We start from the raw sequence: 22,869 nt of genomic DNA, 5'->3' as shown, positions 1-22,869 counted from the left end.
TAAGACAAGGTGAAGCAGGTGGAGAGTCTGTAAGACAAGGTAAAGCAGGTAGAGAGTCTGTAAGACAAGGTGAAGCAGGTAGAGAGTCTGTAAGACAAGGTGAAGCAGGTGGAGAGTCTGTAAGACAAGGTGAAGCAGGTGGAGAGTCTGTAAGACAAGGTGAAGCAGGTAGAGAGTCTGTAAGACAAGGTGAAGCAGGTGGAGAGTCTGTAAGACAAGGTGAACAGGTAGAGAGTCTGTAAGACAAGGTGAAGCAGGTAGAGAGTCTGTAAGACAAGGTGAAGCAGGTGGAGAGTCTGTAAGACAAGGTGAAGCAGGTAGAGAGTCTGTAAGACAAGGTGAATCAGGTAGAGAGTCTGTAAGACAAGGTGAAGCAGGTAGAGAGTCTGTAAGACAAGGTGAAGCAGGTAGAGAGTCTGTAAGACAAGGTGAAGCAGGTAGAGAGTCTGTAAGACAAGGTGAAGCAGGTAGAGAGTCTGTAAGACAAGGTGAAGCAGGAGGAGAGTCTGTAAGACAAGGTGAAGCAGGTAGAGAGTCTGTAAGACAAGGTGAAGCAGGTAGAGAGTCTGTAAGACAAGGTGAAGCAGGAGGAGAGTCTGTAAGACAAGGTGAAGCAGGTAGAGAGTCTGTAAGACAAGGTGAAGCAGGTAGAGAGTCTGTAAGACAAGGTGAAGCAGGAGGAGAGTCTGTAAGACAAGGTGAAGCAGGTAGAGAGTCTGTAAGACAAGGTGAAGCAGGTAGAGAGTCTGTAAGACAAGGTGAAGCAGGTATAGAGTCTGTAAGACAAGGTTAAGCAGGTAGAGAGTCTGTAAGACAAGGTGAAGCAGGAGGAGAGTCTGTAAGACAAGGTGAAGCAGGAGGAGAGTCTGTAAGACAAGGTGAAGCAGGAGGAGAGTCTGTAAGACAAGGTGAAGCAGGTAGAGAGTCTGTAAGACAAGGTGAAGCAGGTAGAGAGTCTGTAAGACAAGGTGAAGCAGGTGGAGAGTCTGTAAGACAAGGTGAAGCAGGTAGAGAGTCTGTAAGACAAGGTGAAGCAGGCAGAGAGTCTGTAAGACAAGGTGCAGCAGGTAGAGAGTCTGGAAGACAAGGTGAAGCAGGTAGAGAGTCTGGAAGACAAGGTGAAGCAGGTAGAGAGTCTGTAAGACAAGGTGAAGCAGGATGAGAGTCTGTAAGACAAGGTGAAGCAGGTAGAGAGTCTGTAAGACAAGGTGAAGCAGGTAGAGAGTCTGTAAGACAAGGTGAAGCAGGTAGAGAGTCTGTAAGACAAGGTGAAGCAGGTGGAGAGTCTGTAAGACAAGGTGAAGCAGGTGGAGAGTCTGTAAGACAAGGTGAAGCAGGTAGAGAGTCTGTAAGACAAGGTGAAGCAGGTGGAGAGTCTGTAAGACAAGGTGAAGCAGGTAGAGAGTCTGTAAGACAAGGTGAAGCAGGAGGAGAGTCTGTAAGACAAGGTGAAGCAGGTAGAGAGTCTGTAAGACAAGGTGAAGCAGGTAGAGAGTCTGTAAGACAAGGTGAAGCAGGTATAGAGTCTGTAAGACAAGGTGAAGCAGGTAGAGAGTCTGTAAGACAAGGTGAAGCAGGAGGAGAGTCTGTAAGACAAGGTGAAGCAGGAGGAGAGTCTGTAAGACAAGGTGAAGCAGGAGGAGAGTCTGTAAGACAAGGTGAAGCAGGTAGAGAGTCTGTAAGACAAGGTGAAGCAGGTAGAGAGTCTGTAAGACAAGGTGAAGCAGGTGGAGAGTCTGTAAGACAAGGTGAAGCAGGTGGAGAGTCTGTAAGACAAGGTAAAGCAGGTAGAGAGTCTGTAAGACAAGGTGAAGCAGGTGGAGAGTCTGTAAGACAAGGTGAAGCAGGTAGAGAGTCTGTAAGACAAGGTGAAGCAGGTGGAGAGTCTGTAAGACAAGGTGAAGCAGGTGGAGAGTCTGTAAGACAAGGTGAAGCAGGTAGAGAGTCTGTAAGACAAGGTGAAGCAGGTGGAGAGTCTGTAAGACAAGGTGAAGCAGGTAGAGAGTCTGTAAGACAAGGTGAAGCAGGTATAGAGTCTGTAAGACAAGGTGAAGCAGGTAGAGAGTCTGTAAGACAAGGTGAAGCAGGTAGAGAGTCTGTAAGACAAGGTGAAGCAGGTAGAGAGTCTGTAAGACAAGGTGAAGCAGATGGAGAGTCTGTAAGACAAGGTGAAGCAGGTAGAGAGTCTGTAAGACAAGGTGAAGCAGGTAGAGAGTCTGTAAGACAAGGTGAAGCAGGTAGAGAGTCTGTAAGACAAGGTGAAGCAGGTAGAGAGTCTGTAAGACAAGGTGAAGCAGGTAGAGAGTATGTAAGACAAGGTGAAGCAGGAGGAGAGTCTGTAAGACAAGGTGAAGCAGGAGGAGAGTCTGTAAGACAAGGTGAAGCAGGTAGAGAGTCTGTAAGACAAGGTGAAGCAGGTAGAGAGTCTGTAAGACAAGGTGAAGCAGGAGGAGAGTCTGTAAGACAAGGTGAAGCAGGTGGAGAGTCTGTAAGACAAGGTGAAGCAGGTAGAGAGTTTGTAAGACAAGGTGAAGCAGGTAGAGAGTCTGTAAGACAAGGTGAAGCAGGTAGAGAGTCTGTAAGACCAGGTGAAGCAGGTAGAGAGTCTGTAAGACAAGGTGAAGCAGGTGGAGAGTCTGTAAGACAAGGTGAAGCAGGAGGAGAGTCTGTAAGACAAGGTGAAGCAAGTAGAGAGTCTGTAAGACAAGGTGAAGCAGGTAGAGAGTCTGTAAGACAAGGTGAAGCAGGTAGAGAGTCTGTAAGACAAGGTGAAGCAGGTAGAGATTCTGTAAGACAAGGTGAAGCAGGTAGAGAGTCTGTAAGACAAGGTGAAGCAGGTAGAGAGTCTGTAAGACAAGGTGAAGCAGGTAGAGAGTCTCTAAGACAAGGTGAAGCAGGAGGAGAGTCTGTAAGACAAGGTGCAGCAGGTAGAGAGTCTCTAAGACAAGGTGAAGCAGGAGGAGAGTCTGTAAGACAAGGTGAAGCAGGTAGAGAGTCTGTAAGACAAGGTGAAGCAGGTAGAGAGTCTGTAAGACAAGGTGAAGCAGGTAGAGAGACTCTAAGACAAGGTGAAGCAGGAGGAGAGTCTGTAAGACAAGGTAAAGCAGGTAGAGAGTCTGTAAGACAAGGTGAAGCAGGTAGAGAGTCTGTAAGACAAGGTGAAGCAGGTGGAGAGTCTGTAAGACAAGGTGAAGCAGGTGGAGAGTCTGTAAGACAAGGTGAAGCAGGTAGAGAGTCTGTAAGACAAGGTGATGCAGGTGGAGAGTCTGTAAGACAAGGTGAACAGGTAGAGAGTCTGTAAGACAAGGTGAAGCAGGTAGAGAGTCTGTAAGACAAGGTGAAGCAGGTGGAGAGTCTGTAAGACAAGGTGAAGCAGGTAGAGAGTCTGTAAGACAAGGTGAATCAGGTAGAGAGTCTGTAAGACAAGGTGAAGCAGGTAGAGAGTCTGTAAGACAAGGTGAAGCAGGTAGAGAGTCTGTAAGACAAGGTGAAGCAGGTAGAGAGTCTGTAAGACAAGGTGAAGCAGGTAGAGAGTCTGTAAGACAAGGTGAAGCAGGAGGAGAGTCTGTAAGACAAGGTGAAGCAGGTAGAGAGTCTGTAAGACAAGGTGAAGCAGGTAGAGAGTCTGTAAGACAAGGTGAAACAGGAGGAGAGTCTGTAAGACAAGGTGAAGCAGGTAGAGAGTCTGTAAGACAAGGTGAAGCAGGTAGAGAGTCTGTAAGACAAGGTGAAGCAGGTATAGAGTCTGTAAGACAAGGTGAAGCAGGTAGAGAGTCTGTAAGACAAGGTGAAGCAGGAGGAGAGTCTGTAAGACAAGGTGAAGCAGGAGGAGAGTCTGTAAGACAAGGTGAAGCAGGAGGAGAGTCTGTAAGACAAGGTGAAGCAGGTAGAGAGTCTGTAAGACAAGGTGAAGCAGGTCGAGAGTCTGTAAGACAAGGTGAAGCAGGTGGAGAGTCTGTAAGACAAGGTGAAGCAGGTGGATAGTCTGTAAGACAAGGTGAAGCAGGTAGAGAGTCTGTAAGACAAGGTGAAGCAGGTGGAGAGTCTGTAAGACAAGGTGAAGCAGGTAGAGAGTCTGTAAGACAAGGTGAAGCAGGTAGAGAGTCTGTAAGACAATGTGAAGCAGGTGGAGAGTCTGTAAGACAAGGTGAAGCAGGTAGAGAGTCTGTAAGACAAGGTGAAGCAGGTGGAGAGTCTGTAAGACAAGGTGAAGCAGGTGGAGAGTCTGTAAGACAAGGTGAAGCAGGTAGAGAGTCTGTAAGACAAGGTGAAGCAGGTGGAGAGTCTGTAAGACAAGGTGAACAGGTAGAGAGTCTGTAAGACAATGTGAAGCAGGTAGAGAGTCTGTAAGACAAGGTGAAGCAGGTGGAGAGTCTGTAAGACAAGGTGAAGCAGGTAGAGAGTCTGTAAGACAAGGTGAATCAGGTAGAGAGTCTGTAAGACAAGGTGAAGCAGGTAGAGAGTCTGTAAGACAAGGTGAAGCAGGTAGAGAGTCTGTAAGACAAGGTGAAGCAGGTAGAGAGTCTGTAAGACAAGGTGAAGCAGGTAGAGAGTCTGTAAGACAAGGTGAAGCAGGAGGAGAGTCTGTAAGACAAGGTGAAGCAGGTAGAGAGTCTGTAAGACAAGGTGAAGCAGGTAGAGAGTCTGTAAGACAAGGTGAAGCAGGTGGAGAGTCTGTAAGACAAGGTGAAGCAGGTAGAGAGTCTGTAAGACAAGGTGAAGCAGGAGGAGAGTCTGTAAGACAAGGTGAAGCAGGTAGAGAGTCTGTAAGACAAGGTGAAGCAGGTAGAGAGTCTGTAAGACAAGGTGAAGCAGGTATAGAGTCTGTAAGACAAGGTGAAGCAGGTAGAGAGTCTGTAAGACAAGGTGAAGCAGGAGGAGAGTCTGTAAGACAAGGTGAAGCAGGAGGAGAGTCTGTAAGACAAGGTGAAGCAGGAGGAGAGTCTGTAAGACAAGGTGAAGCAGGTATAGAGTCTGTAAGACAAGGTGAAGCAGATGGAGAGTCTGTAAGACAAGGTGAAGCAGGTGGAGAGTCTGTAAGACAAGGTGAAGCAGGTGGAGAGTCTGTAAGACAAGGTAAAGCAGGTAGAGAGTCTGTAAGACAAGGTGAAGCAGGTGGAGAGTCTGTAAGACAAGGTGAAGCAGGTAGAGAGTCTGTAAGACAAGGTGAAGCAGGTGGAGAGTCTGTAAGACAAGGTGAAGCAGGTGGAGAGTCTGTAAGACAAGGTGAAGCAGGTAGAGAGTCTGTAAGACAAGGTGAAGCAGGTAGAGAGTCTGTAAGACAAGGTGAAGCAGGTGGAGAGTCTGTAAGACAAGGTGAAGCAGGTAGAGAGTCTGTAAGACAAGGTGAAGCAGGTAGAGAGTCTGTAAGACAAGGTGAAGCAGGTAGAGAGTCTGTAAGACAAGGTGAAGCAGGTAGAGAGTCTGTAAGACAAGGTGAAGCAGGTAGAGAGTCTGTAAGACAAGGTGAAGCAGATGGAGAGTCTGTAAGACAAGGTGAAGCAGGTAGAGAGTCTGTAAGACAAGGTGAAGCAGGTAGAGAGTCTGTAAGACAAGGTGAAGCAGGTAGAGAGTCTGTAAGACAAGGTGAAGCAGGTAGAGAGTCTGTAAGACAAGGTGAAGCAGGAGGAGAGTCTGTAAGACAAGGTGAAGCAGGTAGAGAGTCTGTAAGACAAGGTGAATCAGGTAGAGAGTCTGTAAGACAAGGTGAAGCAGGTAGAGAGTCTGTAAGACAAGGTGAAGCAGGTAGAGAGTCTGTAAGACAAGGTGAAGCAGGTAGAGAGTCTGTAAGACAAGGTGAAGCAGGTAGAGAGTCTGTAAGACAAGGTGAAGCAGGTAGAGAGTCTGTAAGACAAGGTGAAGCAGATGGAGAGTCTGTAAGACAAGGTGAAGCAGGTAGAGAGTCTGTAAGACACGGTGAAGCAGGTAGATAGTCTGTAAGACAAGGTGAAGCAGGTAGAGAGTCTGTAAGACAAGGTGAAGCAGGTAGAGAGTCTGTAAGACAAGGTGAAGCAGGAGGAGAGTCTGTAAGACAAGGTGAAGCAGGTAGAGAGTATGTAAGACAAGGTGAAGCAGGAGGAGAGTCTGTAAGACAAGGTGAAGCAGGAGGAGAGTCTGTAAGACAAGGTGAAGCAGGTAGAGAGTCTGTAAGACAAGGTGAAGCAGGTAGAGAGTCTGTAAGACAAGGTGAAGCAGGAGGAGAGTCTGTAAGACAAGGTGAAGCAGGTGGAGAGTCTGTAAGACAAGGTGAAGAAGGTAGAGAGTCTGTAAGACAAGGTGAAGCAGGTAGAGAGTCTGTAAGACAAGGTGAAGCAGGTAGAGAGACTCTAAGACAAGGTGAAGCAGGAGGAGAGTCTGTAAGACAAGGTGAAGCAGGTAGAGAGTCTGTAAGACAAGGTGAAGCAGGTATAGAGTCTGTAAGACAAGGTGAAGCAGGTAGAAAGTCTGTAAGACAAGGTGAAGCAGGTAGAGAGTCTGTAAGACAAGGTGAAGCAGGAGGAGAGTCTGTAAGACAAGGTGAAGCAGGAGGAGAGTCTGTAAGACAAGGTGAAGCAGGTAGAGAGTCTGTAAGACAAGGTGAAGCAGGTAGAGAGTCTATAAGACAAGGTGAAGCAGGTACAGAGTCTGTAAGACAAGGTGAAGCAGGTGGAGAGTCTGTAAGACAAGGTGAAGCAGGTAGAGTCTGTAAGACAAGGTGAAGCAGGTAGAGAGTCTGTAAGACAAGGTGAAGCAGGTAGAGAGTCTGTAAGACAAGGTGAAGCAGGTAGATAGTCTGTAAGACAAGGTGAAGCAGGTAGAGAGTCTGTAAGACAAGGTGAAGCAGGTAGAGAGTCTGTAAGACAAGGTGAAGCAGGTGGAGAGTCTGTAAGACAAGGTGCAGCAGGAGGAGAGTCTGTAAGACAAGGTGCAGCAGGTAGAGAGTCTGTAAGACAAGGTGAAGCAGGAGGAGAGTCTGTAAGACAAGGTGCAGCAGGAGGAGAGTCTGTAAGACAAGGTGAAGCAGGTAGAGAGTCTGTAAGACAAGGTGAAGCAGGTAGAGAGTCTGTAAGACAAGGTGAAGCAGGTGGAGAGTCTGTAAGACAAGGTGAAGCAGGTAGAGAGTCTGTAAGACAAGGTGAAGCAGGTAGAGAGTCTGTAAGACAAGGTGAAGCAGGTAGAGAGTCTGTAAGACAAGGTGGAGCAGGTAGAGAGTCTGTAAGACAAGGTGAAGCAGGAGGAGAGTCTGTAAGACAAGGTGAAGCAGGTAGAGAGTCTGTAAGACAAGGTGAAGCAGGAGGAGAGTCTGTAAGACAACGTGAAGCAGGTAGAGAGTCTGTAAGACAAGGTGAAGCAGGTAGAGAGTCTGTAAGACAAGGTGAAGCAGGTAGATAGTCTGTAAGACAAGGTGAAGCAGGTGGAGAGTCTGTAAGACAAGGTGAAGCAGGATAAGAGTCTGTAAGACAAGGTGAAGCAGGTAGAGAGTCTGTAAGACAAGGTGAAGCAGGTAGAGAGTCTGTAAGACAAGGTGAAGCAGGAGGAGAGTCTGTAAGACAAGGTGAAGCAGGATGAGAGTCTGTAAGACAAGGTGAAGCAGGTAGAGAGTCTGTAAGACAAGGTGAAGAAGGTAGAGAGTCTGTAAGACAAGGTGAAGCAGGTAGATAGTCTGTAAGACAAGGTGAAGCAGGAGGAGAGTATGTAAGACAAGGTGAAGCAGGTACAGAGTCTGTAAGACAATGTGAAGCAGGTAGAGAGTCTGTAAGACAAGGTGAAGCAGGAGGAGAGTCTGTAAGACAAGGTGAAGCAGGAGGAGAGTCTGTAAGACAAGGTGAAGCAGGTAGAGAGTCTGTAAGACAAGGTGAAGCAGGTAGAGAGTCTGTAAGACAAGGTGAAGCAGGTAGAGAGTCTGTAAGACAAGGTGAAACAGGTAGAGAGTCTGTAAGACAAGGTGGAGCAGGTAGAGAGTCTGTAAGACAAGGTGAAGCAGGAGGAGAGTCTGTAAGACAAGGTGAAGCAGGAGGAGAGTCTGTAAGACAAGGTGAAGCAGGTAGAGAGTCTGTAAGACAAGGTGAAGCAGGTAGAGAGTCTGTAAGACAAGGTGAAGCAGGTAGAGAGTCTGTAAGACAAGGTGAAGCAGGTGGAGAGTCTGTAAGACAAGGTGAAGCAGGATGAGAGTATGTAAGACAAGGTGAAGCAGGTAGAGAGTCTGTAAGACAAGGTGAAGCAGGTAGAGAGTCTGTAAGACAAGGTGAAGCAGGAGGAGAGTCTGTAAGACAAGGTGAAGCAGGAGGAGAGTCTGTAAGACAAGGTGAAGCAGGTAGAAAGTCTGTAAGACAAGGTGAAGCAGGTAGAGAGTCTGTAAGACAAGGTGAAGCAGGTAGAGAGTCTGTAAGACAAGGTGAAGCAGGATGAGAGTCTGTAAGACAAGGTGAAGCAGGTAGAGAGTCTGTAAGACAAGGTGAAGCAGGTAGAGAGTCTGTAAGACAAGGTGAAGCAGGTAGAGAGTCTGTAAGACAAGGTGAAGCAGGTGGAGAGTCTGTAAGACAAGGTGAAGCAGGTGGAGAGTCTGTAAGACAAGGTGAAGCAGGTAGAGAGTCTGTAAGACAAGGTGAAGCAGGAGGAGAGTCTGTAAGACAAGGTGAAGCAGGAGGAGAGTCTGTAAGACAAGGTGAAGCAGGTAGAGAGTCTGTAAGACAAGGTGAAGCAGGTGGAGAGTCTGTAAGACAAGGTGAAGCAGGTAGAGAGTCTGTAAGACAAGGTGAAGCAGGAGGAGAGTCTGTAAGACAAGGTGAAGCAGGTAGAGAGTCTGTAAGACAAGGTGAAGCAGGTAGAGAGTCTGTAAGACAAGGTGAAGCAGGTATAGAGTCTGTAAGACAAGGTGAAGCAGGTAGAGAGTCTGTAAGACAAGGTGAAGCAGGAGGAGAGTCTGTAAGACAAGGTGAAGCAGGAGGAGAGTCTGTAAGACAAGGTGAAGCAGGAGGAGAGTCTGTAAGACAAGGTGAAGCAGGTAGAGAGTCTGTAAGACAAGGTGAAGCAGGTAGAGAGTCTGTAAGACAAGGTGAAGCAGGTGGAGAGTCTGTAAGACAAGGTGAAGCAGGTGGAGAGTCTGTAAGACAAGGTGAAGCAGGTAGAGAGTCTGTAAGACAAGGTGAAGCAGGTGGAGAGTCTGTAAGACAAGGTGAAGCAGGTAGAGAGTCTGTAAGACAAGGTGAAGCAGGTGGAGAGTCTGTAAGACAAGGTGAAGCAGGTGGAGAGTCTGTAAGACAAGGTGAAGCAGGTAGAGAGTCTGTAAGACAAGGTGAAGCAGGTGGAGAGTCTGTAAGACAAGGTGAACAGGTAGAGAGTCTGTAAGACAATGTGAAGCAGGTAGAGAGTCTGTAAGACAAGGTGAAGCAGGTGGAGAGTCTGTAAGACAAGGTGAAGCAGGTAGAGAGTCTGTAAGACAAGGTGAATCAGGTAGAGAGTCTGTAAGACAAGGTGAAGCAGGTAGAGAGTCTGTAAGACAAGGTGAAGCAGGTAGAGAGTCTGTAAGACAAGGTGAAGCAGGTAGAGAGTCTGTAAGACAAGGTGAAGCAGGAGGAGAGTCTGTAAGACAAGGTGAAGCAGGTAGAGAGTCTGTAAGACAAGGTGAAGCAGGTAGAGAGTCTGTAAGACAAGGTGAAGCAGGAGGAGAGTCTGTAAGACAAGGTGAAGCAGGTAGAGAGTATGTAAGACAAGGTGAAGCAGGAGGAGAGTCTGTAAGACAAGGTGAAGCAGGAGGAGAGTCTGTAAGACAAGGTGAAGCAGGTAGAGAGTCTGTAAGACAAGGTGAAGCAGGTAGAGAGTCTCTAAGACAAGGTGAAGCAGGAGGAGAGTCTGTAAGACAAGGTGCAGCAGGTAGAGAGTCTCTAAGACAAGGTGAAGCAGGAGGAGAGTCTGTAAGACAAGGTGAAGCAGGTAGAGAGTCTGTAAGACAAGGTGAAGCAGGTAGAGAGTCTGTAAGACAAGGTGAAGCAGGTAGAGAGACTCTAAGACAAGGTGAAGCAGGAGGAGAGTCTGTAAGACAAGGTGAAGCAGGTAGAGAGTCTGTAAGACAAGGTGAAGCAGGTATAGAGTCTGTAAGACAAGGTGAAGCAGGTAGAAAGTCTGTAAGACAAGGTGAAGCAGGTAGAGAGTCTGTAAGACAAGGTGAAGCAGGAGGAGAGTCTGTAAGACAAGGTGAAGCAGGAGGAGAGTCTGTAAGACAAGGTGAAGCAGGTAGATAGTCTGTAAGACAAGGTGAAGCAGGTAGAGAGTCTATAAGACAAGGTGAAGCAGGTACAGAGTCTGTAAGACAAGGTGAAGCAGGTGGAGAGTCTGTAAGACAAGGTGAAGCAGGTAGATAGTCTGTAAGACAAGGTGAAGCAGGTAGAGAGTCTGTAAGACAAGGTGAAGCAGGTAGAGAGTCTGTAAGACAAGGTGAAGCAGGTGGAGAGTCTGTAAGACAAGGTGCAGCAGGAGGAGAGTCTGTAAGACAAGGTGCAGCAGGTAGAGAGTCTGTAAGACAAGGTGAAGCAGGAGGAGAGTCTGTAAGACAAGGTGCAGCAGGAGGAGAGTCTGTAAGACAAGGTGAAGCAGGTAGAGAGTCTGTAAGACAAGGTGAAGCAGGTAGAGAGTCTGTAAGACAAGGTGAAGCAGGTGGAGAGTCTGTAAGACAAGGTGAAGCAGGTAGAGAGTCTGTAAGACAAGGTGAAGCAGGTGGAGAGTCTGTAAGACAAGGTGAAGCAGGTAGAGAGTCTGTAAGACAAGGTGAAGCAGGTAGAGAGTCTGTAAGACAAGGTGAAGCAGGTATAGAGTCTGTAAGACAAGGTGAAGCAGGTAGAGAGTCTGTAAGACAAGGTGAAGCAGGTAGAGAGTCTGTAAGACAAGGTGAAGCAGGTAGAGAGTCTGTAAGACAAGGTGAAGCAGGTAGAGAGTCTGTAAGACAAGGTGGAGCAGGTAGAGAGTCTGTAAGACAAGGTGAAGCAGGAGGAGAGTCTGTAAGACAAGGTGAAGCAGGTAGAGAGTCTGTAAGACAAGGTGAAGCAGGAGGAGAGTCTGTAAGACAACGTGAAGCAGGTAGAGAGTCTGTAAGACAAGGTGAAGCAGGTAGAGAGTCTGTAAGACAAGGTGAAGCAGGTAGAGAGTCTGTAAGACAAGGTGAAGCAGGTGGAGAGTCTGTAAGACAAGGTGAAGCAGGATAAGAGTCTGTAAGACAAGGTGAAGCAGGTAGAGAGTCTGTAAGACAAGGTGAAGCAGGTAGAGAGTCTGTAAGACAAGGTGAAGCAGGAGGAGAGTCTGTAAGACAAGGTGAAGCAGGAGGAGAGTCTGTAAGACAAGGTGAAGCAGGTAGAGAGTCTGTAAGACAAGGTGAAGCAGGTAGAGAGTCTGTAAGACAAGGTGAAGCAGGTAGAGAGTTTGTAAGACAAGGTGAAGCAGGCAGAGAGTCTGTAAGACAAGGTGCAGCAGGTAGAGAGTCTGGAAGACAAGGTGAAGCAGGTAGAGAGTCTGTAAGACAAGGTGAAGCAGGTAGAGAGTCTGTAAGACAAGGTGAAGAAGGTAGAGAGTCTGTAAGACAAGGTGAAGCAGGTAGATAGTCTGTAAGACAAGGTGAAGCAGGAGGAGAGTCTGTAAGACAAGGTGAAGCAGGTACAGAGTCTGTAAGACAATGTGAAGCAGGTAGAGAGTCTGTAAGACAAGGTGAAGCAGGAGGAGAGTCTGTAAGACAAGGTGAAGCAGGTGGAGAGTCTGTAAGACAAGGTGAAGCAGGATGAGAGTCTGTAAGACAAGGTGAAGCAGGTAGAGAGTCTGTAAGACAAGGTGAAGCAGGTAGAGAGTCTGTAAGACAAGGTGAAGCAGGAGGAGAGTCTGTAAGACAAGGTGAAGCAGGAGGAGAGTCTGTAAGACAAGGTGAAGCAGGTAGAAAGTCTGTAAGACAAGGTGAAGCAGGTAGAGAGTCTGTAAGACAAGGTGAAGCAGGTAGAGAGTCTGTAAGACAAGGTGAAGCAGGCAGAGAGTCTGTAAGACAAGGTGCAGCAGGTAGAGAGTCTGTAAGACAAGGTGAAGCAGGAGGAGAGTCTGTAAGACAAGGTGAAGCAGGAGGAGAGTCTGTAAGACAAGGTGAAGCAGGTAGAGAGTCTGTAAGACAAGGTGAAGCAGGAGGAGAGTCTGTAAGACAAGGTGAAGCAGGAGGAGAGTCTGTAAGACAAGGTGAAGCAGGTAGAAAGTCTGTAAGACAAGGTGAAGCAGGTAGAGAGTCTGTAAGACAAGGTGAAGCAGGTAGAGAGTCTGTAAGACAAGGTGAAGCAGGCAGAGAGTCTGTAAGACAAGGTGCAGCAGGTAGAGAGTCTGGAAGACAAGGTGAAGCAGGAGGAGAGTCTGTAAGACAAGGTGAAGCAGGTAGAGAGTCTGTAAGACAAGGTGAAGCAGGTAGAGAGTCTGTAAGACAAGGTGAAGCAGGTATAGAGTCTGTAAGACAAGGTGAAGCAGGTAGAGAGTCTGTAAGACAAGGTGAAGCAGGAGGAGAGTCTGTAAGACAAGGTGAAGCAGGAGGAGAGTCTGTAAGACAAGGTGAAGCAGGAGGAGAGTCTGTAAGACAAGGTGAAGCAGGTAGAGAGTCTGTAAGACAAGGTGAAGCAGGTAGAAAGTCTGTAAGACAAGGTGAAGCAGGTGGAGAGTCTGTAAGACAAGGTGAAGCAGGTGGAGAGTCTGTAAGACAAGGTGAAGCAGGTAGAGAGTCTGTAAGACAAGGTGAAGCACGTGGAGAGTCTGTAAGACAAGGTGAAGCAGGTAGAGAGTCTGTAAGACAAGGTGAAGCAGGTGGATAGTCTGTAAGACAAGGTGAAGCAGGTGGAGAGTCTGTAAGACAAGGTGAAGCAGGTAGAGAGTCTGTAAGACAAGGTGAAGCAGGTGGAGAGTCTGTAAGACAAGGTGAACAGGTAGAGAGTCTGTAAGACAATGTGAAGCAGGTAGAGAGTCTGTAAGACAAGGTGAAGCAGGTGGAGAGTCTGTAAGACAAGGTGAAGCAGGTAGAGAGTCTGTAAGACAAGGTGAATCAGGTAGAGAGTCTGTAAGACAAGGTGAAGCAGGTAGAGAGTCTGTAAGACAAGGTGAAGCAGGTAGAGAGTCTGTAAGACAACACGTGGAGAGTCTGTAAGACAAGGTGAAGCAGGTAGAGAGTCTGTAAGACAAGGTGAAGCAGGTGGATAGTCTGTAAGACAAGGTGAAGCAGGTGGAGAGTCTGTAAGACAAGGTGAAGCAGGTGGAGAGTCTGTAAGACAAGGTGAACAGGTAGAGAGTCTGTAAGACAATGTGAAGCAGGTAGAGAGTCTGTAAGACAAGGTGAAGCAGGTGGAGAGTCTGTAAGACAAGGTGAAGCAGGTAGAGAGTCTGTAAGACAAGGTGAATCAGGTAGAGAGTCTGTAAGACAAGGTGAAGCAGGTAGAGAGTCTGTAAGACAAGGTGAAGCAGGTAGAGAGTCTGTAAGACAAGGTGAAGCAGGTAGAGAGTCTGTAAGACAAGGTGAAGCAGGTAGAGAGTCTGTAAGACAAGGTGAAGCAGGTAGAGAGTCTGTAAGACAAGGTGAAGCAGGTATAGAGTCTGTAAGACAAGGTGAAGCAGGTAGAGAGTCTGTAAGACAAGGTGAAGCAGGAGGAGAGTCTGTAAGACAAGGTGAAGCAGGAGGAGAGTCTGTAAGACAAGGTGAAGCAGGAGGAGAGTCTGTAAGACAAGGTGAAGCAGGTAGAGAGTCTGTAAGACAAGGTGAAGCAGGTAGAGAGTCTGTAAGACAAGGTGAAGCAGGTGGAGAGTCTGTAAGACAAGGTGAAGCAGGTAGAGAGTCTGTAAGACAAGGTGAAGCAGGTGGAGAGTCTGTAAGACAAGGTGAAGCAGGAGGAGAGTCTGTAAGACAAGGTGAAGCAGGTAGAGAGTCTGTAAGACAAGGTGAAGCAGGTAGAGAGTATGTAAGACACGGTGAAGCAGGTAGAGAGTCTGTAAGACAAGGTGAAGCAGGTAGAGAGTCTGTAAGACAAGGTGAAGCAGGAGGAGAGTCTGTAAGACAAGGTGAAGCAGGTAGAGAGTCTGTAATACAAGGTGAAGCAGGTAGATAGTCTGTAAGACAAGGTGAAGCAGGAGGAGAGTCTGTAAGACAAGGTGAAGCAGGTAGAGAGTCTGTAAGACAAGGTGAAGCAGGTAGAGAGTCTGTAAGACAAGGTGAAGCAGGTAGAGAGTCTGTAAGACAAGGTGAAGCAGGTAGAGAGTCTGTAAGACAAGGTGAAGCAGGAGGAGAGTCTGTAAGACAAGGTGAAGCAGGAGGAGAGTCTGTAAGACAAGGTGAAGCAGGTAGAGAGTCTGTAAGACAAGGTGAAGCAGGTAGAGAGTCTGTAAGACAAGGTGAAGCAGGCAGAGAGTCTGTAAGACAAGGTGCAGCAGGTAGCGAGTCTGGAATACAAGGTGAAGCAGGTAGAGAGTCTGGAAGACAAGGTGAAGCAGGTAGAGAGTCTGTAAGACAAGGTGAAGCAGGATGAGAGTCTGTAAGACAAGGTGAAGCAGGTAGAGAGTCTGTAAGACAAGGTGAAGCAGGTAGAGAGTCTGTAAGACAAGGTGAAGCAGGTAGAGAGTCTGTAAGACAAGGTGAAGCAGGTGGAGAGTCTGTAAGACAAGGTGAAGCAGGTGGAGAGTCTGTAGGACAAGGTGAAGCAGGTAGAGAGTCTGTAAGACAAGGTGAAGCAGGAGGAGAGTCTGTAAGACAAGGTGAAGCAGGAGGAGAGTCTGTAAGACAAGGTGAAGCAGGTAGAGAGTCTGTAAGACAAGGTGAAGCAGGTGGAGAGTCTGTAAGACAAGGTGAAGCAGGTAGAGAGTCTGTAAGACAAGGTGAAGCAGGAGGAGAGTCTGTAAGACAAGGTGAAGCAGGTAGAGAGTCTGTAAGACAAGGTGAAGCAGGTAGAGAGTCTGTAAGACAAGGTGAAGCAGGTATAGAGTCTGTAAGACAAGGTGAAGCAGGTAGAGAGTCTGTAAGACAAGGTGAAGCAGGAGGAGAGTCTGTAAGACAAGGTGAAGCAGGAGGAGAGTCTGTAAGACAAGGTGAAGCAGGAGGAGAGTCTGTAAGACAAGGTGAAGCAGGTAGAGAGTCTGTAAGACAAGGTGAAGCAGGTAGAGAGTCTGTAAGACAAGGTGAAGCAGGTGGAGAGTCTGTAAGACAAGGTGAAGCAGGTGGAGAGTCTGTAAGACAAGGTGAAGCAGGTAGAGAGTCTGTAAGACAAGGTGAAGCAGGTGGAGAGTCTGTAAGACAAGGTGAAGCAGGTAGAGAGTCTGTAAGACAAGGTGAAGCAGGTGGAGAGTCTGTAAGACAAGGTGAAGCAGGTGGAGAGTCTGTAAGACAAGGTGAAGCAGGTAGAGAGTCTGTAAGACAAGGTGAAGCAGGTGGAGAGTCTGTAAGACAAGGTGAACAGGTAGAGAGTCTGTAAGACAATGTGAAGCAGGTAGAGAGTCTGTAAGACAAGGTGAAGCAGGTGGAGAGTCTGTAAGACAAGGTGAAGCAGGTAGAGAGTCTGTAAGACAAGGTGAAGCAGGTAGAGAGTCTGTAAGACAAGGTGGAGCAGGTAGAGAGTCTGTAAGACAAGGTGAAGCAGGAGGAGAGTCTGTAAGACAAGGTGAAGCAGGAGGAGAGTCTGTAAGACAAGGTGAAGCAGGTAGAGAGTCTGTAAGACAAGGTGAAGCAGGTAGAGAGTCTGTAAGACAAGGTGAAGCAGGTGGAGAGTCTGTAAGACAAGGTGAAGCAGGATGAGAGTCTGTAAGACAAGGTGAAGCAGGTAGAGAGTCTGTAAGACAAGGTGAAGCAGGTAGAGAGTCTGTAAGACAAGGTGAAGCAGGAGGAGAGTCTGTAAGACAAGGTGAAGCAGGAGGAGAGTCTGTAAGACAAGGTGAAGCAGGTAGAAAGTCTGTAAGACAAGGTGAAGCAGGTAGAGAGTCTGTAAGACAAGGTGAAGCAGGTAGAGAGTCTGTAAGACAAGGTGAAGCAGGCAGAGAGTCTGTAAGACAAGGTGCAGCAGGTAGAGAGTCTGGAAGACAAGGTGAAGCAGGTAGAGAGTCTGGAAGACAAGGTGAAGCAGGTAGAGAGTCTGTAAGACAAGGTGAAGCAGGATGAGAGTCTGTAAGACAAGGTGAAGCAGGTAGAGAGTCTGTAAGACAAGGTGAAGCAGGTAGAGAGTCTGTAAGACAAGGTGAAGCAGGTAGAGAGTCTGTAAGACAAGGTGAAGCAGGTGGAGAGTCTGTAAGACAAGGTGAAGCAGGTGGAGAGTCTGTAAGACAAGGTGAAGCAGGTAGAGAGTCTGTAAGACAAGGTGAAGCAGGAGGAGAGTCTGTAAGACAAGGTGAAGCAGGAGGAGAGTCTGTAAGACAAGGTGAAGCAGGTAGAGAGTCTGTAAGACAAGGTGAAGCAGGTGGAGAGTCTGTAAGACAAGGTGAAGCAGGTAGAGAGTCTGTAAGACAAGGTGAAGCAGGAGGAGAGTCTGTAAGACAAGGTGAAGCAGGTAGAGAGTCTGTAAGACAAGGTGAAGCAGGTAGATAGTCTGTAAGACAAGGTGAAGCAGGTATAGAGTCTGTAAGACAAGGTGAAGCAGGTAGAGAGTCTGTAAGACAAGGTGAAGCAGGAGGAGAGTCTGTAAGACAAGGTGAAGCAGGAGGAGAGTCTGTAAGACAAGGTGAAGCAGGAGGAGAGTCTGTAAGACAAGGTGAAGCAGGTAGAGAGTCTGTAAGACAAGGTGAAGCAGGTAGAGAGTCTGTAAGACAAGGTGAAGCAGGTGGAGAGTCTGTAAGACAAGGTGAAGCAGGTGGAGAGTCTGTAAGACAAGGTGAAGCAGGTAGAGAGTCTGTAAGACAAGGTGAAGCAGGTGGAGAGTCTGTAAGACAAGGTGAAGCAGGTAGAGAGTCTGTAAGACAAGGTGAAGCAGGTGGAGAGTCTGTAAGACAAGGTGAAGCAGGTGGAGAGTCTGTAAGACAAGGTGAAGCAGGTAGAGAGTCTGTAAGACAAGGTGAAGCAGGTGGAGAGTCTGTAAGACAAGGTGAACAGGTAGAGAGTCTGTAAGACAATGTGAAGCAGGTAGAGAGTCTGTAAGACAAGGTGAAGCAGGTGGAGAGTCTGTAAGACAAGGTGAAGCAGGTAGAGAGTCTGTAAGACAAGGTGAATCAGGTAGAGAGTCTGTAAGACAAGGTGAAGCAGGTAGAGAGTCTGTAAGACAAGGTGAAGCAGGTAGAGAGTCTGTAAGACAAGGTGAAGCAGGTAGAGAGTCTGTAAGACAAGGTGAAGCAGGTAGAGAGTCTGTAAGACAAGGTGAAGCAGGAGGAGAGTCTGTAAGACAAGGTGAAGCAGGTAGAGAGTCTGTAAGACAAGGTGAAGCAGGTAGAGAGTCTGTAAGACAAGGTGAAGCAGGAGGAGAGTCTGTAAGACAAGGTGAAGCAGGTAGAGAGTCTGTAAGACAAGGTGAAGCAGGAGGAGAGTCTGTAAGACAAGGTGAAGCAGGTAGAGAGTCTGTAAGACAAGGTGAAGCAGGTGGAGAGTCTGTAAGACAAGGTGAAGCAGGATGAGAGTCTGTAAGACAAGGTGAAGCAGGTAGAGAGTCTGTAAGACAAGGTGAAGCAGGTAGAGAGTCTGTAAGACAAGGTGAAGCAGGAGGAGAGTCTGTAAGACAAGGTGAAGCAGGAGGAGAGTCTGTAAGACAAGGTGAAGCAGGTAGAAAGTCTGTAAGACAAGGTGAAGCAGGTAGAGAGTCTGTAAGACAAGGTGAAGCAGGTATAGAGTCTGTAAGACAAGGTGAAGCAGGCAGAGAGTCTGTAAGACAAGGTGCAGCAGGTAGAGAGTCTGGAAGACAAGGTGAAGCAGGTAGAGAGTCTGTAAGACAAGGTGAAGCAGGTAGAGAGTCTGTAAGACAAGGTGAAGCAGGATGAGAGTCTGTAAGACAAGGTGAAGCAGGTAGAGAGTCTGTAAGACAAGGTGAAGCAGGTAGAGAGTCTGTAAGACAAGGTGAAGCAGGTAGAGAGTCTGTAAGACAAGGTGAAGCAGGTGGAGAGTCTGTAAGACAAGGTGAAGCAGGTGGAGAGTCTGTAAGACAAGGTGAAGCAGGTAGAGAGTCTGTAAGACAAGGTGAAGCAGGAGGAGAGTCTGTAAGACAAGGTGAAGCAGGAGGAGAGTCTGTAAGACAAGGTGAAGCAGGTAGAGAGTCTGTAAGACAAGGTGAAGCAGGTGGAGAGTCTGTAAGACAAGGTGAAGCAGGTAGAGAGTCTGTAAGACAAGGTGAAGCAGGAGGAGAGTCTGTAAGACAAGGTGAAGCAGGTAGAGAGTCTGTAAGACAAGGTGAAGCAGGTAGAGAGTCTGTAAGACAAGGTGAAGCAGGTATAGAGTCTGTAAGACAAGGTGAAGCAGGTAGAGAGTCTGTAAGACAAGGTGAAGCAGGAGGAGAGTCTGTAAGACAAGGTGAAGCAGGAGGAGAGTCTGTAAGACAAGGTGAAGCAGGAGGAGAGTCTGTAAGACAAGGTGAAGCAGGTAGAGAGTCTGTAAGACAAGGTGAAGCAGGTAGAGAGTCTGTAAGACAAGGTGAAGCAGGTGGAGAGTCTGTAAGACAAGGTGAAGCAGGTGGAGAGTCTGTAAGACAAGGTGAACAGGTAGAGAGTCTGTAAGACAAGGTGAAGCAGGAGGAGAGTCTGTAAGACAAGGTGAAGCAGGTAGAGAGTCTGTAAGACAAGGTGAAGCAGGTAGAGAGTCTGTAAGACAAGGTGAAGCAGGTATAGAGTCTGTAAGACAAGGTGAAGCAGGTAGAGAGTCTGTAAGACAAGGTGAAGCAGGAGGAGAGTCTGTAAGACAAGGTGAAGCAGGAGGAGAGTCTGTAAGACAAGGTGAAGCAGGAGGAGAGTCTGTAAGACAAGGTGAAGCAGGTAGAGAGTCTGTAAGACAAGGTGAAGCAGGTAGAGAGTCTGTAAGACAAGGTGAAGCAGGTGGAGAGTCTGTAAGACAAGGTGAAGCAGGTGGAGAGTCTGTAAGACAAGGTGAAGCAGGTAGAGAGTCTGTAAGACAAGGTGAAGCAGGTGGAGAGTCTGTAAGACAAGGTGAAGCAGGTAGAGAGTCTGTAAGACAAGGTGAAGCAGGTGGAGAGTCTGTAAGACAAGGTGAAGCAGGTGGAGAGTCTGTAAGACAAGGTGAAGCAGGTAGAGAGTCTGTAAGACAAGGTGAAGCAGGTGGAGAGTCTGTAAGACAAGGTGAACAGGTAGAGAGTCTGTAAGACAATGTGAAGCAGGTAGAGAGTCTGTAAGACAAGGTGAAGCAGGTGGAGAGTCTGTAAGACAAGGTGAAGCAGGTAGAGAGTCTGTAAGACAAGGTGAAGCAGGTAGAGAGTCTGTAAGACAAGGTGGAGCAGGTAGAGAGTCTGTAAGACAAGGTGAAGCAGGAGGAGAGTCTGTAAGACAAGGTGAAGCAGGAGGAGAGTCTGTAAGACAAGGTGAAGCAGGTAGAGAGTCTGTAAGACAAGGTGAAGCAGGTAGAGAGTCTGTAAGACAAGGTGAAGCAGGTGGAGAGTCTGTAAGACAAGGTGAAGCAGGATGAGAGTCTGTAAGACAAGGTGAAGCAGGTAGAGAGTCTGTAAGACAAGGTGAAGCAGGTAGAGAGTCTGTAAGACAAGGTGAAGCAGGAGGAGAGTCTGTAAGACAAGGTGAAGCAGGAGGAGAGTCTGTAAGACAAGGTGAAGCAGGTAGAAAGTCTGTAAGACAAGGTGAAGCAGGTAGAGAGTCTGTAAGACAAGGTGAAGCAGGTAGAGAGTCTGTAAGACAAGGTGAAGCAGGCAGAGAGTCTGTAAGACAAGGTGCAGCAGGTAGAGAGTCTGGAAGACAAGGTGAAGCAGGTAGAGAGTCTGGAAGACAAGGTGAAGCAGGTAGAGAGTCTGTAAGACAAGGTGAAGCAGGATGAGAGTCTGTAAGACAAGGTGAAGCAGGTAGAGAGTCTGTAAGACAAGGTGAAGCAGGTAGAGAGTCTGTAAGACAAGGTGAAGCAGGTAGAGAGTCTGTAAGACAAGGTGAAGCAGGTGGAGAGTCTGTAAGACAAGGTGAAGCAGGTGGAGAGTCTGTAAGACAAGGTGAAGCAGGTAGAGAGTCTGTAAGACAAGGTGAAGCAGGAGGAGAGTCTGTAAGACAAGGTGAAGCAGGAGGAGAGTCTGTAAGACAAGGTGAAGCAGGTAGAGAGTCTGTAAGACAAGGTGAAGCAGGTGGAGAGTCTGTAAGACAAGGTGAAGCAGGTAGAGAGTCTGTAAGACAAGGTGAAGCAGGAGGAGAGTCTGTAAGACAAGGTGAAGCAGGTAGAGAGTCTGTAAGACAAGGTGAAGCAGGTAGATAGTCTGTAAGACAAGGTGAAGCAGGTATAGAGTCTGTAAGACAAGGTGAAGCAGGTAGAGAGTCTGTAAGACAAGGTGAAGCAGGAGGAGAGTCTGTAAGACAAGGTGAAGCAGGAGGAGAGTCTGTAAGACAAGGTGAAGCAGGAGGAGAGTCTGTAAGACAAGGTGAAGCAGGTAGAGAGTCTGTAAGACAAGGTGAAGCAGGTAGAGAGTCTGTAAGACAAGGTGAAGCAGGTGGAGAGTCTGTAAGACAAGGTGAAGCAGGTGGAGAGTCTGTAAGACAAGGTGAAGCAGGTAGAGAGTCTGTAAGACAAGGTGAAGCAGGTGGAGAGTCTGTAAGACAAGGTGAAGCAGGTAGAGAGTCTGTAAGACAAGGTGAAGCAGGTGGAGAGTCTGTAAGACAAGGTGAAGCAGGTGGAGAGTCTGTAAGACAAGGTGAAGCAGGTAGAGAGTCTGTAAGACAAGGTGAAGCAGGTGGAGAGTCTGTAAGACAAGGTGAACAGGTAGAGAGTCTGTAAGACAATGTGAAGCAGGTAGAGAGTCTGTAAGACAAGGTGAAGCAGGTGGAGAGTCTGTAAGACAAGGTGAAGCAGGTAGAGAGTCTGTAAGACAAGGTGAATCAGGTAGAGAGTCTGTAAGACAAGGTGAAGCAGGTAGAGAGTCTGTAAGACAAGGTGAAGCAGGTAGAGAGTCTGTAAGACAAGGTGAAGCAGGTAGAGAGTCTGTAAGACAAGGTGAAGCAGGTAGAGAGTCTGTAAGACAAGGTGAAGCAGGAGGAGAGTCTGTAAGACAAGGTGAAGCAGGTAGAGAGTCTGTAAGACAAGGTGAAGCAGGTAGAGAGTCTGTAAGACAAGGTGAAGCAGGAGGAGAGTCTGTAAGACAAGGTGAAGCAGGTAGAGAGTCTGTAAGACAAGGTGAAGCAGGAGGAGAGTCTGTAAGACAAGGTGAAGCAGGTAGAGAGTCTGTAAGACAAGGTGAAGCAGGTGGAGAGTCTGTAAGACAAGGTGAAGCAGGATGAGAGTCTGTAAGACAAGGTGAAGCAGGTAGAGAGTCTGTAAGACAAGGTGAAGCAGGTAGAGAGTCTGTAAGACAAGGTGAAGCAGGAGGAGAGTCTGTAAGACAAGGTGAAGCAGGAGGAGAGTCTGTAAGACAAGGTGAAGCAGGTAGAAAGTCTGTAAGACAAGGTGAAGCAGGTAGAGAGTCTGTAAGACAAGGTGAAGCAGGTATAGAGTCTGTAAGACAAGGTGAAGCAGGCAGAGAGTCTGTAAGACAAGGTGCAGCAGGTAGAGAGTCTGGAAGACAAGGTGAAGCAGGTAGAGAGTCTGTAAGACAAGGTGAAGCAGGTAGAGAGTCTGTAAGACAAGGTGAAGCAGGATGAGAGTCTGTAAGACAAGGTGAAGCAGGTAGAGAGTCTGTAAGACAAGGTGAAGCAGGTAGAGAGTCTGTAAGACAAGGTGAAGCAGGTAGAGAGTCTGTAAGACAAGGTGAAGCAGGTGGAGAGTCTGTAAGACAAGGTGAAGCAGGTGGAGAGTCTGTAAGACAAGGTGAAGCAGGTAGAGAGTCTGTAAGACAAGGTGAAGCAGGAGGAGAGTCTGTAAGACAAGGTGAAGCAGGAGGAGAGTCTGTAAGACAAGGTGAAGCAGGTAGAGAGTCTGTAAGACAAGGTGAAGCAGGTGGAGAGTCTGTAAGACAAGGTGAAGCAGGTAGAGAGTCTGTAAGACAAGGTGAAGCAGGAGGAGAGTCTGTAAGACAAGGTGAAGCAGGTAGAGAGTCTGTAAGACAAGGTGAAGCAGGTAGAGAGTCTGTAAGACAAGGTGAAGCAGGTATAGAGTCTGTAAGACAAGGTGAAGCAGGTAGAGAGTCTGTAAGACAAGGTGAAGCAGGAGGAGAGTCTGTAAGACAAGGTGAAGCAGGAGGAGAGTCTGTAAGACAAGGTGAAGCAGGAGGAGAGTCTGTAAGACAAGGTGAAGCAGGTAGAGAGTCTGTAAGACAAGGTGAAGCAGGTAGAGAGTCTGTAAGACAAGGTGAAGCAGGTGGAGAGTCTGTAAGACAAGGTGAAGCAGGTGGAGAGTCTGTAAGACAAGGTGAAGCAGGTAGAGAGTCTGTAAGACAAGGTGAAGCACGTGGAGAGTCTGTAAGACAAGGTGAAGCAGGTAGAGAGTCTGTAAGACAAGGTGAAGCAGGTGGATAGTCTGTAAGACAAGGTGAAGCAGGTGGAGAGTCTGTAAGACAAGGTGAAGCAGGTAGAGAGTCTGTAAGACAAGGTGAAGCAGGTGGAGAGTCTGTAAGACAAGGTGAACAGGTAGAGAGTCTGTAAGACAATGTGAAGCAGGTAGAGAGTCTGTAAGACAAGGTGAAGCAGGTGGAGAGTCTGTAAGACAAGGTGAAGCAGGTAGAGAGTCTGTAAGACAAGGTGAATCAGGTAGAGAGTCTGTAAGACAAGGTGAAGCAGGTAGAGAGTCTGTAAGACAAGGTGAAGCAGGTAGAGAGTCTGTAAGACAACACGTGGAGAGTCTGTAAGACA

The sequence above is a fragment of the Notolepis coatsorum genome, assembly GCF_963971535.1.
Source record: "Notolepis coatsorum genome assembly, chromosome: 1".
Taxonomy (NCBI): domain Eukaryota; kingdom Metazoa; phylum Chordata; class Actinopteri; order Aulopiformes; family Paralepididae; genus Notolepis; species Notolepis coatsorum.
The sequence above is the reverse complement of the archived record's forward strand: the minus strand, read 5'-3'. Positions refer to the sequence as shown.